The sequence below is a fragment of the Cucumis melo genome, chromosome 6, assembly GCF_025177605.1.
Source record: "Cucumis melo cultivar AY chromosome 6, USDA_Cmelo_AY_1.0, whole genome shotgun sequence".
In the NCBI taxonomy this organism is placed as follows: Eukaryota; Viridiplantae; Streptophyta; class Magnoliopsida; order Cucurbitales; family Cucurbitaceae; genus Cucumis; species Cucumis melo.
In genome coordinates, this window is record NC_066862.1 from 18,204,216 (window position 1) to 18,217,498 (window position 13,283).

A 13,283-nucleotide genomic window follows, 5' to 3' on the forward strand; every position below is an offset into this window, starting at 1 on the left:
CCCAACTATTTCATGTCTAATTTCTTTACCATAGGATTCTTATTTTCGTTTTTTCTATGTATTATCAAGATTATAAAACTAGACTCCATTACCAACTCAATGCAACAAAAATCACCTTAAACAGAGTCCAATCAAAAGAAAACAAACAGCATGAAATTCGAGGGTAAAATGGTAATTAAATGGAAGAAATTTTGAAAGATCGCGTCGCCTGCTACCACGTGTCGTACGCAATCAATCTTAAGGGGCCATGAGTTCGAACCTCAGTCGCGCATATTTCTTTCGCATTTTCGAGTCCCATGTCGCACGTTGGAATCTCAAAAGCTGCGAAATGAATTCCTCATCATTTTTTGGAATTCCTCGTCATCCATCTGCTGACGCACACCACTTCAAGGTCGTAGCTTCGAATCTATTCTCTCGCATGATTAATTCAAATTTTCTAATCTGAAAACTTCCGTCGCATGCCCGTCTTTCTCCCGATAACATGTTCACCATCGTGTGTTCAGGCCTCTGCCTCTGCAAAACAATTTTTCAGATGATTTTCTGATGGCAAAATTGTAAATATTTTGAAACCATCCGAAAATTATCGTCGTTCCCGCCTTCCCACTTCACGCCGCGTCTTCAAAGTTGGCAGTTTGAACCCTGCTGACGGTTATTCCATATTTTTCTATAAATACCATTTTTTCCCTAATTCTTCATCAATTCATCATAATTCAACTTTATTTTTCACTTTAATACTCAAATGTGCCCAAATTCTCCCTACAAATAAAATTTCCCTCAAAACATTTTCTGCCTTCTGCAATTTTTCTCTCAATTTCCAGCAGATTTGGAGGCATAAACACTTTGTCAGCTAAAGGACATTGAAATTGTTAATCTTTTGACGGTTTTTCATCGATTTTATCAAGAATTGTTATAGAAATTTCTTTAATTTCTTTCCAGAATTTTAATTCATGTTTTCTGTTTGTTTTTCACAATTAAAAGATTGAATTTGATTCTTGAATTCTTGAAGCATCTTGTGCCTCTTTGTACCAAATATACATTACTTTCAGAAATTAATGTTGAGTTTTGTTGAATTGCCTTCACAATTCTTATTAAAATTGTAAGTTTGATTTGAGATCTTGTTAGAATAGCTTCATTTTCATGCATAATTGAATTTGATCCCATCACTTTGTTGGCCAACTTTGGTTGATTGAATTCAATTTACCATTTCTTTCATGTATGCAATGTACAATTTTTGTGAAAATGAAGTTAATAATAGATTGTAAAATTACTTTCCAAGAATCTTACACTTAATTCCTTGTATGATTCTAATATTTAATTTGAAATTGGTGATTGTCAAGCTTTTCCAATTCATATTGTTGGGCAAAAATTCATTTCCTATTAATTTTGCGATTAACTGTGTGTTTAAAAAAAGCAAGTTCCACAAATAAATGATTGTACATTTCTCATTGTTGGTATTTTTGTCAAAAAATAATAAAAAAATAAAAGACATTCTTTTTATTATTTTTAAATAAGAGTGAATTAATGATATTTAAATTCAAAAAGATAAAAGATATTCCACATTATTAGGAATATTTTATTCATATTTTTTTGAAATTTTTTTGTTGAAGCTTTTTATACGGGCAACTAAAGGTTACATATCATTGTGCAGAATCATTATTCTTCAACGCAAGAAGACTTAATCTCAGTGTGCAGAAGGTAGACTTATTATCTTCTTGATTATGGCATATATGTGATGATCATTGATGGAATTATTATGAATCGGTGATAAGTAATATGAATGAAGAAACTGTGTTGAACCAACAGTTGTTAATCTCAAAGGGAGTCTGATTTCGTCTTCAAGAAAATTAATTCACAAATTTAGGGGAGCCTGAAAGTGTTTAAGTTTTGTGTTGTCGTATAAACTTAAAGAGAGTCGCTACATAAGAAGAAAGTTCCTTATTGTATTGTTGAATTATTAACTCCATTAAATCTTAATAATGTTATTTATCTGAGCTAAGAAAGCTCCCCAAACGTAGGTGGTATTCACCGAACTGAGTTACCAAAGCTCTTTGTGTTATTTACATATGTTGAATCTTTAGCTATTCTTTTAATTAGTTATTTGCTTTTGGATTAGCTAAAGGATATTCTAATTATCTCACGTTTTTTTCAATTGGTATCAGAGCACGATTCTAACTCAATGGAGATAATCAAGGAAGGTTCTTCAACTACTCGTCCTCGAGTACTTGATGGCAAACTGTTGATGGAAGGGCTTAGAGAACTGTTGTTGCTGAATGGGAACCACCTATGGTTACGATGGATGGTAGATCAATTCCAAAACCTGAAATAGAATGGACAGATGTTGAAGACCAAGTTTCTTTGGGAAATTCAAGAGCGCTTAATGCAATTTATAATGGAGTGGATTTAAATGTGTTTAAATTGATCAACTTTTGCAGTTTAGCTAAAGAGGCCAAGACAATTTTTTAAGTTGCTTATAAGGGTACTTCTAAAGTTAAAATCTCTAAGTTACAATTGTTAACATTCAAGTTTGAATCTTTAAAAATGATGGAAGAAGAAACAATGGCAAAATACAATGTGAGAGTTCTGGAGATTGCAAATGAATCATTCAATCTTGCTGACAGGATACCTGAATCTAAACTAGTAAGAAAAGTGTTGCGTTCTTTGTCCAACAAATTTGATATGATGTTTACTACAATTGAAGAAGCACATGATATTACTCTGCTAAAACTAGATGAATTATTTGGATCTTTGCTTACTTTTGAAATGGCCATACCAAATAGAGAAGACACGAAGGGAAAAGACATTGCATTCAAAGCTATTCATAAGGAAGAAGTTCTTGATAATAATAAATCCCCTAATGAGAATGCAAATGAGTCAATTGCGTTATTGACTAAACAATACTCTAAAGTAGTGAAGAAATTCAAAAATATGGATACAGATGGTTCAAATTATAGAGATCAAAACAATTTTTGAAGAAGGGATTCTTAAAACTAAAATAGGAAAGAAGGTAGGACCTTCAAATATAGACAATGTCGTGAATTTGGCCACTATCAAGTAGAATGTCCTACGTTTTTTAGAAAACAAAAGAAGAGTTTTAGTTCTACTTTTCCTGATGAAGATACTGATGAAAGTGAGGAGGATGACAAATTTACGAATGTATTTATCAGTAAAATGGCAGTTGATGTCTCCATAATTGGTAATGAGGAACTGGTGACCGAAAATGAAACTTTTCCATCGTATATGATTATTTGTAATTAAAATGGGAGGAAGATTCAGTAGCTAGAGTTGTTCAAAAAGATTAAATTCAAGAGCTTCTTGAAGACAATCAACGTCTCTTATCTGTTACATCCTCTCTAAAACAAAGACTGAAGAAGGTTCAAACTGAATATGATAAGATGAAGAAACCAATAAAAATGTTGAATTCAGGAATATAAAATCTAGATCAAATTCTTAGTTCAGGTTCATCTAATACAAATAGGTATGGTCTTGGATATAATTCATCTGAACAGTGTAATAGTCAGAAGAACTCAACAATATTTGTACCTGCAACAGTCAAAGAAAATTCGCTAGGTCTTAAAAATACTGACTCATCACGAAAAGGAAAAGAATTAGATTTGTCATTATTGTGGAAGGAAAGTGCATATTAGACCTTTTTGTTATTCCTTGCAAACAGACTTATTCCATCATCAGAAGAAGGATTACAAAATAGGGAAGAATATTAGCATTTAGAAGAAGTACTCCAAATTTTCCAATCACTATATAAAAAAGGCTAAAAAGGTTTGGACGGTGAACCAATCCTTAATAGTGTAGTATTGCTTTTACAATGAATCAAACCTCAACAGATAAATGGTACAATGATAGTGGTTGTTCAAGACATATGACAGAGAATCGTTCTGATTTCTCTAAATTAAAAGCGTGCTCTTCAGGACGTAACTTCTTGAGATGTTGCAAAAGGTAGAATTTTGGAAAAGAGAAATATTACAAAACAAGATTTGCCAAGACTAAATGATGTCAGGTATGTTGAAGGGCTTACAGCTGATTTAATAAGTGTTAGTTAACTTTGTGACCAGGGTTATACTATTAATTTCAGCAAAGAAGAATGTATTATGTCAGATCATAATAACAATATTCTTATGAAAGTCACCCGACAGATTGATAATTGTTATCACTGGGTTTCAAATAACAATTTTTCATGTCATTTATCTAAAGAAGACCAAACAAAATTTTGACATAAAAAACTTAGAGATGCAAGTCTAAGTGTTATCAATAAAGTTATAAAAAAATAAAGCAATTTTAGGACTTCCTGATCTTGACATTAACAAGATATTTTGTGGTGATTGTCAGATTGGTAAACAAGCCAGATCTTCACACAAAAGTATGAAAGAATGCTACACAAATCATGTTCTAGAACCTCTTCATATGGATTTAATGGGTCCCATGCAAATTGAAAGCCTTGGAGAAAAGAAATACATCTTCGTATGTGTTGATGATTTCACTCGATTTACTTGGATGAGATTTCTAATAGGAAAATCAAATACTGCTAAAATGTGTATCAGCTTGTGGTTGAATCTTCAACGTGAGCAAGGAAAAAATATCATTCATATTCAGAGTAATCATGAGAAGGAATTTGAGAATGAAGAATCAAATAACTTTTGTGAAGCAGAAGGCATTCATCATGAATACTCGGTCCCAATAACACCTCAACAGAATGGGGTGGTGGAGAGAAAAAACAAAACATTACAGAAAATTGATACAGTTATGTTGCATGCTAAAAATATCTCTCTTCAATTCTTAGTTGATGCTATAAATTCTGTCTGTCACATTCACAATAGAATCACTACTCGTTTAGGAACTTTAGTAACTTTATATGAATTATGGAAAGGCAAGAAACCTAACGTTAAATATTTCAATATATTTGGAAGCACTTGCTATATTCTTGCTGATAGAGAATACCACAGAAAATGGGATGCCAAATCAGATATAAGCTTCTTCTGGGATACTTTCAAAATAATCGTGCCTATAGAGTTTTCAATACAAGAATGAAAACTGTCATGGAAACTATAAATGTTATTGTAAATGACAATGAAAAATCTTTGCTTAGACAAATGGATGACGAGGAAGAATTATTCTTAAAATCATCAGGCAGCACTAATTCTCCAGTACAAACTGATACATTTGCTCATTTAGTTGATACTGATGTTCAAAACAATGATAATAACATAAATCTATCTAAAAAAGAATTAATTTCTCCTATAGAAGGAAATGCTCCATCATCACATGTTCAGAAGAATCATCCTACGAGCTCCATTATTGGTGATCCAAATGCAGGAATCACTACTAGAAAGAAGGATAAGATAGATTGTGATAAATTAATTGCTAATATTTCTTACACATCTTAAATTGAGCTTACATCTATAAATGAAGCTCTCAAAGACGAATTCTGGATAAATGCCATGCAATAAGAGCTATTACAGTTTCAACGAAATAATGTTTGGACATTGGTTCCTAAACCTGAAGAAGCAACATAGGAACTAAATGAATATTAAAAAATAAAACAAATAAGAAAGGTTCAGCAACAAAAAACTAAGCTAGGTTGGTTGCGCAAGGCTACTCTTAGGTTGAAGATGTGGATTTTGATGAAACCTTCGCACCTATAGCTAGACTTGAAGCTACTTACCTCTTACTTAGCATATCATGCATCCAAAAATTTGAACTTTATCAGATGGATGTCAAAAGTGCCTTTCTGAATGGGTGTTTGAATGAAGAAGTATATGTTGCTCATCCTAAGGGATTTATAGATCTTGTTTATCCTCAACATGTGTATAAACTCAATAAAGCCTTATATGAACTTAAGAAAGCTTCTAGAGTTCGGTACGAACGTCTCACCATCTATCTTAGTCACAAGGGGTATACACGAGAAGGTGCTGATAAGACTTTATTTATCAATAAATCTAAAAAAGATATAATTGTGGCTCATATATATGTTAATGATATCATATTTAGAGGATTTCCATATGATTTAGTTAGTAATTTTATTGATATTATGCAATCTAAATTTTAGATGAGTATGGTTGGGGAACTGTCCTATTTTCTTGGACTTCAAATAAAGCAAGAAAAAGTGGGAATTTTTATATCCCAAGAGAAATATGCTAATAATATTGTAAAAAAGTTCAGGCTTGATAAATCACAGCAAAAGAGAACTCATGTTGCTACACACGTTAAAATTACTGAAGATTCTGAAACTAAAACAGTTGATAATAAGCTTTACAGAAGCATGTTTGGTATCTTACTTTACTTAACTGCCAACAGACCTGACATTGCTTATGTTGTGGGAGTCTGTGCTTAATTTCAATCTAATCCACGAGTTTCTCACCTTGCTGTTGTTAAGAGAATTATCAAATACATTCATGGTACTAGTGAGTTTGAAATTTTATATTCCTATGATACAAATTCTACACTAGTTGGCTATTGTGATACAGGTTGGGAGAGCTTCTCTAAGGACAGGAAAAGTACTTCAGAGGGATCTTTCTTTCTAGGAAACAATCTAATTTTCTGGTTCAATAAAAAGCACAATTGTGCTTCTCTATCAACAACAGAAGCTGAACATATTGCAACTGGGAGTGGTTGTACTCAACTCAATTGGATGGAACAAATGCTTTATGAATATGGTATTCAACAGAATACTATGACTCTTTATTGTGACAACATGAGTGCAATTGATATTTCTAAAAATCTTGTTCAGCACAGTAGAACCAAACATATTGATATAAGACATCATTTTACCAGGGAACTCATTGAAGAGAAAATTATTTCACTTAAGCACATTCGATCTACTCTTTAGCTGGTCGATATTTTTACTAAACCACTTGATTCAACAACATTTCAAAATTTAAGAGCTGGTTTTGGAGTTTGTAAAATCTAATATTTATTTTTATTCTATAAAAATAAATGAGAAAGTGAGGAGACATTTATGGACTATTATTAGAGGCCACGTCCTATTGTAGACCCATGTCTTGACCCATTCTATTTAAAGCAGCCAAATAAGCAAGAAGTGATTTTTTTTTATCGCTTGAGTTCCCCCAGCTTAAAGAAACCCTTAACTTTTGAAACTATAGCTTCTGGTTCTTGGGTCAATCTTGAGAAAATGGTGAGCACTCGTAGAGACAAGTATCAATCTCATTCGACTCAAGTCATTTCCAAAGGTACTAGCTCTAGAACGAACATGCATGGTGTTTAAATGAGAAGCCATCAATTTAAGAGCATTCCTTCAGGGCATCTGTATCGTCCGCCATCTGAACAAGGTCAGGTATATTCTTCTGATCGTTCTAATGATTCGTTTCATGATAGCTCTGTTACTTCGAATGTTCCTGAGCATGTTGAGTCTGAGCATGTTGTTCCACCAGAGATTCATCTCTTAGATATGGATTCGAATGAGAGGGATGATATTCCTTTAGCCCATATATTAAAGCATGGTCTGTTTGGAAAACTTTCCCAACCTTCTATAAATGTTTCTAGTACATCTGTTGCTTACCATTTTTCTCATGTTCCGTCTGTATCTATGCATTCTACTAGTAGTTCATCCCAGAATGATATTGTTCCTACCCTATTTAACCTCATACAGGTAATGTGAATCCTACTGATGAACATATAGTTCACTGATCTCCTACTACTTCACATTCAAATCTTTCAAACACTAGTCAAGACTCTACTCCTATTACTCAAAATCAACCTAAATCTGAGCCTGTTAGTCAACATACCGATGCTAATACTGGTGAATTTAATCAGCAGTCTGATCCAAATGCTAATGCTCCTTGTATGGAGTTTGATCCTACTATTACCCATATTCAAAAGAAATAAAAAAAGCCTTCAAAGCATCCTCGAGTAGTTACCACTAAGACTGGTCGTAGGAAACTTCCCCCTAACATTCCATCTGTCCCCATTGATAAAATTTTGTTTCATCTTGAGGAGAGTGTTCGACGCTAGAAGTATGTTGTACAAAAGAGAATTGCTGATGAAGTAAACATTTCTGATAAACATCACTCATGTTTAAGCATTATGGATCTGGTTGTTAAAGTTGGTTTGTCTAAGACCATTTTGAACGTTGTTCATTTTTATCCCACGTTGATTAGAGAGTTTATTATGAACTTACCTTCAGATTTTAATGACCCAAGTAGCCATGATTATCAAACAGTTTATATTAAAGGAGCCAAGTTTAAAATCTCTCCATCTATTATGAATATTTTCCTTTTTAGGAATACTATTACTTCTGAATCTCAAGTTTCACATCCCTCTAATGATGAATTAGCTTCTGTCTTATCTGGTGGAACCTTATCAGTTTGGCCTGTTAATGGGATTCCTGCAGTGTTCCTTAGATAGGCATTGCAAATTGGTTTCCTTCATCTCATGCTTTGAGTGTTTCTGCTGCTCTGGATACATTCCTTTATCAAATATGTCATGATGCCTCTGTGGATGCTGGTTTATTTTTATATACTCAATTGTTAAGGCATGTGAATAGTTTTGGTGTAAAGATTCTCATTGCCCTGCCTCAATTCTTCACCAGCTTGTTGTTCACTTGAACCCAGATATTCTTACTGAACATGATGCCCTTGGTCCTGAATCGAAGACTCTATCACTAAGCTACAGACTTTTTCAAGGCAGACATGTTCCTGACTTGAATCATAACATGAGGCCTTCTAGGAATCCACACACCTTTGATAATGAAGATATTAATATTTCTTTAAAAGAGCATATTGTTCCCCATGATTTGGCCACGGGAATCATCAATACTCTTACGGCTGAATCTCATGCTCTTCAATATCTATCAATCTTTTATCTATGAAGATTGGAGGTGGATACTCTTGCTCGCCATTTGAAGACTCATATCCTATCCTCTAACTCAACATATCAGTCTCAAGAGTAGATATCATTTTTATGTTCAAAGGGGAATAAAGTTATATGGTGTGGAACATGATGTTGACATGAAGCATGTGAAGGTGGCTATATTTTGTTGTTGCTCAATATTTTGTGAATTCGTCTGTTGGTTAATTGATACTTATTAATGATGCCTCTGGTGTGTTTGTTGAATGGCTACTTTGTTGGCCATCATGTTTTTTCAAGAACTATGATGACTTTTTTGTGGATACTTTATGAAATGAAGTTCTACTAAATACATATGATGGTATGAAATGATGGATTCTGGGTTCTCTAGTATTATCTGCCTTCTTTGAAACATCTGGTTGAATAAGAGTGACTCAATGAGATTCTTTTATGAAATGATGGAAGAATTTTGATTATGAATTTTCTGATTTCACTTCAGATTCATAGAACGTTCGTTTGGGATTAGCTTCAGATGGGTTTAATCCGTTTAGGAATATAAGTACCTTATAATTTTCAAACAATATGTGGCGTGTGGTGTTAATTCCTTATAATTTCCACCTTGAAAATGCATGAAAGAGTCCAACATCTTCTTGTCATTGCTCAAACCCGGTCCAAGATCTCCTTGTATGGAAATAGATGTTTACCTACAATCGTTTACTGAGGAATTGAAAGAGTTATGGACTTTTGGTGTGCGTACATATAATTATTTTATCGGTTAATTCTTTTAATTTTATGCAGCCTTGTTCTGGACAATTAATGACTTTCCAGCATATGGTGACTTATATGAGTGGAGTCGAAAAGGTATCAGGCATGTCTCATATACATGGGAGATAACTCATCGTTAGAGATAAGAGGAAAAATATCTTTTATAGGACATTGGCGCTATCTTCTAGAGAACCAAGTTTGGTTTTTATGATCACAAATACCATGTCTTTATTCCCCAACAGTTTCCAAAAGACAGATGATTTTATTTTTAGAGATCGACAACGCGTTCAATAAAGCGAGAGCATCATCTGCGATGGACGACACTTCATATTAGTCCTGTTACATAAACAATTGAATAAATAATTAGGTTTCTATTTCTAATAGTGATCTTTTTTCATAGATGACCCTCAATCCACTTACACTCTAAGGAGACATTAGCACTCCCAAAACTTGGAGTTGGATAGATACATACAGCAGAATGGGAAGATCCCAAAATCACCTAGGAGCGGATAAGCCAATCTCGCCACATGTCGTTTGGTTTAGCAACACCACGGTATGTTAATGAGAGATACATTTCTATTCTGCTATCTTAAGTAGGCTGATGTTCTTTTAGCGTACATTGAGGTCGTCAAAGGCGACCTACAGGTAAGTTTGTCAATTACCTTACATATATGTTAAACCTACATATACAGAATTCTAATATGTATGTTATTTTCATTTATGGCAATGGCTGGTGCTTGATTTCACAGATCAAGCACTTATTCGATTTGTTAAGAATCAAATGCTCAGCAAGTGAAACGAGTTCAAAGGAGACAACTATAGGCATTTCAAGAAGTTCAGCAACCCTGAAGAAGCACGTGCTAACCCACCAAACATATTGGTGAATCGTGTGAAAGATTGGCATTTCATCTATGATCGCTACTTGACTCGACAATTTCAAGTGATTTACATCTTCTACTTTTACTTCACGTTACTTTATTTTCTGTTGTTTGTATGTAACATTTTGATTGTTTGCATGTAGGAGCAATCGAGGACCAACAAAGCTGCTAGAGTGATTAAGCAGTCTTACAACCACAATAGCAAGTCCAACAAGTCATTCCTATAACGATAACCTGAGCTCACTGAACAATGAGATCACCAGTAGATCGTGTGGAGTTATTCAGAGAAACATATACTAATAGAAGTGGCCAGTTCGTTTCACAAGCGACCACAGATGCGCATGTAAGTTTATGAAAATCTTTTCTTATAATTTCAACTTTTAATTATCAGTTCATGACTTAAACTTTTGCTACAGAATCAAATGTTGGAACTTAATTCCCAATCCACCTCAGAAGTTTCTTAACCCCTCTCAGAGGTCAAGATATGCGAGACCATTTTGGATAGACGATTGGGCTACTCAAAAGGTCTTGGTTGGGACCCCAAGCCCAAGTCCCGAAAGGGTGCTAGCAGTTCTTCATCTTCATATGAGCAAGAGATGCATTCCAGAGAGGTTTTCGAACTAAGACCTAACCTTGAAAATGCTCAATAATTAATTGACGAACAATGAAGAACGTCAAAGTGGCATGACCGACAAATGAAAGAAAATACCCGACAAATGGAAGAAATGAGGAAGATGATTGAGGAAATGAGTCGGACATAGAGAGAATCATGAACACTTGGGGTACATATTTTTTAACTTTTTTTAATTGGTTTAATTTTTCATCAGGTATATATATCTAAATTTACTTTTATGTCATTGTATAGGTTTAGACTTGTGGGAATGTGGCATCTCTGGTGATTAGGAGATCCTGCATTTTTTATATTTTTTATGTAAATTCTTTTCCCGAATTTATGTAATTGTTGAATATTTGAATTTAGTATTTAATATAAATACAATTTGGTATTTTGATAGTTTCTTTATTAATTTTTTGTTAGTTGTCTTTCAGAATTTGACTAGATTTAAATCGAATCATACCGCACAAAAATAAAAATTAAATATAATAATTAAAAAAATAAATTAAACACATACTCCTGACGCACAAAAGGCGTTGAGAATGAGGCCCTCCTCCGACGTCACAAGGAAGGTGTCGGGCCAACCTTCGTCGACGTCACGTCGGGAGTAACCTATTCCCGATGATGGAGGGGCACGTTGAGCTATCCCTATTGTCGAAGCATGAAGTGGACGTCAGAAGTGCCCTATTGCCGACGCACACTGTCGATCGACATGTAAGGCATCAAGAGTAAGGCATTCTCGATGCCTTCCTGTTTGTGCGTAAAGAATGTCTAAGCCGACGTACTACTAATGACACTCTTCCGCGACGGTGCTATGCACGTCGAGAGAGCCGCTCCCAATGTCGTGGTTATATATTTCAACACGCTCCAGCGTCGGGATAGCCCCCAGTTCTTGTAGTATATACTCTCCTCCCAAGAATATTCTTAAATCATTTCCTATTTTCTAGAGTTAGAGCTCATACTTCTAACTCTTAAGGAATCCAAAGAGAATATTGGGGAAGTTGTGTGGTGGTGTTCTTTAGTTCATTAAGGAATTGGGTCAAACTATTTGTAGTTGTTACAAAAGGGTGTATCTAGTATCATCAGGATAAGGCACTTGATCTTATCTAAATACTATAGATCTTTAGGTTATTACTTGAACAAGATCTATCTATATGTCAACCAAACTATTCAAGATTATATATAATCATCTTGGAGTTTTAGGATTAATGGATAATTTAATATTACAAATTTAATCATAAATAATTAACTAAAGGCTTTACGGCACAATACTCAACATATCTACACCCTTCTTTAAAAAAAAAAGTTCATTGTCATTTGTTAATATCTAAAAGTTGTGCAGATTTTGTCTAATGACGTTTTCATTGATTCTCACCAAGTTTTTCTATATAATGTTTCCATATAATTTGAACAATGGTTTTTCCATCAAGCTATTAAGTTTAACTTCTGGGAGAAAGACATGAATGAGGAGATTGTAGCTATGAAACAAGTGTGGTTTCTCTTTGTCAAAGAAAATATGGTATTCGATACAATCGGGTTTGTAGTGTTAAGTATGGTTTATTGTGTTAAGTATAAGGCTGATGGAACTATCGACATATGTAAAGTCCACCTTGTTGCATGCAAGAGGCTATTAGTTTTACTGACACGTTTTCCACTATAGCTAAGATAGTAACTTTTAAAGTTCTTTGTCTCTTATTGCTTCCTATGGGTTCATCAATGTAATGGTTTCTTGAATGTTCTATTTGAAAAGGTTTATATGTATACCCCTATTACATTGTTTGTTAATGTCTTTTAAACAGATCTGACAGTACTTACATAATCAAGACGTTTATGTCACAGCGTAATTTCATTTTGTTTAAAAATGCTACAATAACGATTAGAGGCATTAGTGTTCCAAAGATAGTACTGGTCAAAAGAGCGCATATTTTCATTCTATGACCATTGGCATCATCTATACATTCAAGTCCTAGATCATATAACGGAATTATGCTGATAAGATTAACAGCAAGTCCTTAGATCAGCATTACATTTTCAAACGATAGGAGACACAGAATTTTGCGGATTTCTATTTTCAATTATTTTTTCAATTGCGCCATCACCAAAAATTACTTGGCTAGGTCTCAAATACTTGAGATTAGAAATTAATTCGTTTCTTTAATCATGTGTATGGAGCTTTCATTATCAAAATACAGATCATCTTTTGTAGAAGATCA

At 33.9% G+C, this 13,283-nt stretch overlaps 1 long non-coding RNA gene across 1 annotated transcript; it reads left to right on the top strand.

Annotated features, from left to right (window-relative positions):
- Window positions 1-1,646: 1,646 nt before the first annotated feature.
- LOC127150005 (uncharacterized) lies at window positions 1,647-2,700 on the top strand. Its single transcript, XR_007821914.1, has 2 exons — window positions 1,647-1,695; window positions 2,160-2,700. It is a non-coding gene; the product is annotated as an uncharacterized LOC127150005 (long non-coding RNA).
- Window positions 2,701-13,283: the final 10,583 nt, after the last annotated feature.